This window comes from Bos mutus, chromosome 14 (assembly GCF_027580195.1).
Source record: "Bos mutus isolate GX-2022 chromosome 14, NWIPB_WYAK_1.1, whole genome shotgun sequence".
In the NCBI taxonomy this organism is placed as follows: Eukaryota; Metazoa; Chordata; class Mammalia; order Artiodactyla; family Bovidae; genus Bos; species Bos mutus.
The window spans coordinates 26,407,898-26,413,378 of NC_091630.1; positions in this window are offsets into that span (position 1 = coordinate 26,407,898).

Genomic DNA, 5,481 nt, shown 5'->3' on the forward strand with positions numbered 1-5,481 from the left:
ATCTACATTTTCAGAAGTGAGGTTACTCCAAAGCTTTATTTATATCAGCACTTCAATTTTCAGACATATCTATTCTGTTTTATATTGCTTTTATGTGTGAGTTTTTCATCATGGAATGTGTTCCCTCTGTTCTTTGTTCCTCCCTTTCTCTTTTACTCCATTCATTCATGCTTATCAAGCATATTCTGGTATTCTACCTTATCTCCTCTACTGAGCTATGTTTGTAGCTATACCTCATTGCATTATTTGTGTGTGTGTGTGTGTGTGTGTGTGTGTGTGTGTGTATTCTCTAACTTTAGAATCATGAAATTTGTCTGGAGAGCTTATTAAAACACATATTGCTGGTACCAATTTCAGGGTTTTTTATTTAAAAAGTAGGGGATAAGAGCTGAGAATTTATATTTCCAACAAGTTCCAGGATAATATATCAAGAACCAGTTTTCTAGAGAGTATATTATGCGTCTTTAACTTATCACAATTTACTATCAAATGATCGACCTCATGAGCACTATAAAAAAAACTGAAAAGTGCAAAATCCATTTTATCCTTTACTCCTCTTTTGCTGTTGTTGACATGCATTTTACTTCTACGAGTGCTAAAATTCCATTATATAGTGATTATTTTTGTTTTAAACTGTGTGCAGTTTTTAAAATTAATTTTAAAATATATTACAGATAATAAAAACATCTTTTATATTTACCTATGTGGTAGACAGGCCCTGAGGTGCCCACCACCATGATTCCTGTATTTGGGTCTACATGCCCTTGTGTAATCTGCTCTACTTTAGGGTGGGCAGAAAGTCTGACCTGCTTCTAACCAATAGAATATGGCAAATATGATAGGATGTCACACCCATGATTACATTGTATGAGACTCTATCTTATTAGCAGACTTATTCTAGAGACTCCCGTGGTGGTTATGAAGTTACTGGCCATGTAGCAATTAACTGCAAGCTGCCTCTAAAAACTTCTGGTAGCCTCTCAGAACTGTAACCAATAGCCAGCAGGAAACCAGGGCTCTCAGTCTTACAACCTCAAGGAAATGAATTCTGCTAGCAACCTGAGTGATCCTGGAAGCATATTCCTCCCCAGTCAAATTTGTTGTTGTTCATTTGCTCAGTCATGTCAGACTCTTTGCAACCTCATGGACTGCAGCACTCCAGACTTCCCTGCCCTTCAGTATCTCCTGGAGTTTGCTCAAACTCATGACCATTGAGTTGATGATACCATCCAACCATCTCATCCTCTGTTTTCCACTTCTCCTTCTGCTTTTAATCTTTTTTAGCATCAGGATCTTTTCCAACAGTTGACTCTTCCCATCGGGTGGCCAAACTATTGCAGCTTCAACTTAAGCATTAGTCCTCCCAATGAATATTCAGGGTTGATTTCCCTTAGGATTGACTGGTTTGATCTCCTTGGTCTCCAAGGGACTCTCAAGAGTTTTCTTCAGCACCACAGTTAGAAAGCATCAATTGTTCGGTTCTCAGCCTTCTTTACGGTCCAACTCTCACATCTGTACATGACTACTGGAAAAACTATAGCTTTGACTATACGGACCTTTGTCAGCAAAGTGATATCTTTGCTTTTTAATACACTGTCTACATTAGCCATAACTTTTCTAAATTACCAAAAGAGAAAGCAGCTTGGCTGACACCTTGATTGCTGCCTTGTGAGACCCTGAGCAGACAATGCAGTTAAACTGTACCTGGATGCCTAACTGTAAAATAACAAATGTGCACTGTTTTGAGCTGCAAACATCTGTGATGTTACATAGAATAGAAAACTAGTACAACCTATATACTTATCCTTTATTATGCTTTTCTTTTCTGATCAGGCTTCCTCTGATATCATTTTCCTTCTGCCAGAACTTCCTTCAACATTTCTTGTAGTGCAGGATGGTTGGAGATTAAAACTTCTATTTTTGTCTGTTTGAAAATGTTTTTATTGAGTTTTATTTCTGGAGCATATTTTCATTGGCTATAGATTTACAGGTTAACAATATATTTTTCCTTCAGCATTTTAAAGATATTCATTGCCTTTTGGGAGCCATTGTTTCTAATGAGAAATCAGCTATCAGTCAGAGTAGGCATACTGTAAAGTATAATATATACTACTATAGATAAAATAGATAACTAACACAGTCCAACTATAGTATAGTACAGGGAACTCTACTCAATACTCTGCAGTGACCTATAAAGGAAAAGAATCTAAAAAAGAGTGGATATATCTGTGTGTGTGTGTATATATATATATACACACACACATACCTGAAACTAACACAACATTGTAAATCGACTGTACTTTGATAAGAATTATTAAAAATAATAATTTTAAAAATATAGCTGAAGAAAATAAGGTTTTAAGTCCCACTTAAAAATATGTCTTTCAAAATTAATTCTAAAAAGGACATTTTATACTATAATAAAATAGTTAGCTGGCATCACTGATTTTATTTCTCAAGGGTCCAAGCCTGACTAAGATTTCTGTATTAAACTTCAGTTTAAAAAAAAAAATCTCACTTTTGCATTCTATACCCTCACAGTTTGCTTTTTAACAGAAGTTTAAGAAATCATTTTGAATTATGTTACTGATCTGCTTAATTAGCAAATAAACAACAAATAAGTTTATTTAAGACAGGAGATACACACAAAAAAATAGGTACTATATTTTTATAAAACTCATACATGAATTAAGGTCAGAGTGGAAGTTATTGATTGAATATCAATAGCAACATAAATTTATTATCAAATTAAAGTGAACTTAAGGTTTAGAGAAGAGTATGAACAGATAAAAAGAGAAAAAAAGACAGGAAAATGTATATTATTAGGAACTGAAGAATATAGGAATTAGAGGGAATAAAAAGATTTTTGTTTTTTTTTTGGGTTTTTTTTGGTGTTTTTCAGTCAGTCAGTACTTAAAAGGGGTCCTAGGAGCATATTCTATTCACTTGAAATCAACAACAAAATACTGTGTGATAAGAAAGTAAGGTATAATTGAAAGAGTTTGAATTTGTTTCTGAACTTTTAAAGTTATTTGCTTTATTATTTCATTAAATTTTCAAAACACTTGGATTTATCCACCTTCAATAAAATGAAAGACAACATTCCAGAACTTGGGAACATAAATCTACTGGATGATATAGAAATTAAATTTTACCATGTTCAGAAATTGGGGAGCTCTTTTAATATATGATATAAAGTGTTTGCATTTACAGAATTCTTGGGTCCTCCTCACCTTTATGTTTTAGTAAATAACACATGGGAAATCACTTCATCTCTTTGTTTCCCTTTCGGACTTAAAAATAGATGGAAGTGACTGAATCTGTTACAGTATATTCTTGAGATATTTAACATCAGTGTTTTTGTTTGAACAAGGCCCTGAACCTTATCAAATCAACATGTTCATTCCTTACAATCTAAGATACATATCTGCAAATTTAGAGGAACAGAGTGAGACCACTGCATGAAATAAAATCAATTTTTCTTCATAAGGCTACACCTAACATCTCCTTGTAATTATGTTCAAAATGACTGGGTTGGGACATGTTGCAGGAGCTCTGAAAATGATACTAAATTGGGGGAATGTTTCTTTTACCTGGTAAAGCAGAAGTTCCAAGCTTATAGCACCAACACTGCTCATTATTCCCAGCAGACCTCTGCTTTGACCACAGACCTCAGTAATTCCATAAATCATTTTTGTTTCCTTAAGAGTTGGTGATTATACGTACAAAGGAGCATTACTAGAAGAGGATAAGATTATAGGCTGTTCTTTCATTTCCTAATTTGGAGTCTACAAACTCAGCATTTAAGAAGCCAGGTAGTTCTTATTGCTGGCAGTAAGAGACAGTGATGCCTGATTAGGATTACTCAGGCTAAATGGTGAGGATCATCCTTGATGTGGATAATTTAAAGATAAGAAATATATAGCCTTAATTTCATTTAATCCCTTTGAAAGAAGTATATAATATTCTTTGTATTACTATATAGTGTTCCACAGATTGTATACATCAATATTTACCTCAACACACAAAAAATAATATGGTGATTGATTTTCAAATATTATAATATTCTGAAGATATGTTATTTTGCTGTCTTTTTAAGGGTATTTATATGCTTACATATGGGGTGAATTAATTAATTACTTTTATCAGAGAAAAGACCTTAACAAGTTGATTTAAGTGCTTGCTGCTATAAATTGCTTCTCTATTTTTTTAAAACCAATAGATTGCTTTTATTGCCTTCAAGAAGCAGCCATGTATGTATGTACTTTTAAATTTTACGTGGTTGTTACAGAGAAAATGAGCCTAATAGTGCCAGAATTAACAGTACATTAATGTGCTCAATTTTCCTATGACTTCCTTGGTCAGGTCTTTTATTTTTCCCTTATCAAATCAGAAGCAATTTCACCTTAGTAAATGCTTTGCAATTTACTCTGAAGTCTATACCATTACTGGCTTAGTACTGAATCAGTTATGTATTGAATCCTGGGTATTTCACTTTTCTATTGAATTGTGCTTTTTTCTCGTGTTATCGAGAAAGAAAGTGAAAGTGTTAGTCACTCAGTCACATCCAGCTCTTTGTGAACCCATGGACTATAGCCCACCAGGCTTCTCCGTCCATGGGATTTTCCAGGCAAGAATACTAGAGTGGGTTGCCATTTCCTTCTCCAGGAGGTCTTCCTGACCCAGGGATCTAACCTGAATCTCCTTCATTGCAGGCAGATTCTTTACTGTCTGAGCCACCAGAAGCTAAATTCTTTTTTTTCCCTCTGAGCATTTAGAAAGATGGTAACAATAACCCTGTGAACGAGACAGCAAAAGAGACAGTGATGTATAGAACAGTCTTATGGACTCTGTGGGAGAGGGAGAGGGTGGGAAGATTTGGGAGAATGGCATTGAAACATGTAAAATATCATGTATGAAACAAGATGCCAGTCCAGGTTTGATGCACGATACTGGACGCTTGGGGCTAGTGCACTGGGACGACCCAGAGTGATGGTATGGGGAGGGAGGAGGGAGGAGGGTTCAGGATGGGGAACACATGTATACTTGTGGTGGATTCATTTTGATATTTGGCAAAACTAATACAATTATGTAAAGTTTAAAAATTAAATAAAATTTAAAAAATAAATAAAAATGACATTTTTAAAAGCAGAATATCTTTCAAACAGTTATACAGCTACAAACTTAGAGATATCAGTAGCTAGAATATATCATTTGGTGAATTCTATAAGAATTTTCTAATAACCCAAAAGTAAATTTAACAGACAATTTCCAGTTCCAGGAATAGTTTGGAAATTACCATAATAATCCCTTTATTAAAAGAAAAAACACCACAAAGTAAAAACAGAGCAAGTATACTTTTAAATGCATAGCAGAAACAAAAGTGATGCTGAAAACCAGTAAGCGAACAAGCAAACTGAGCTCTCTGCCTACATGCAGGATCCATCGTATTCACATCCTCCATGAAGGCGAGTATTAGGA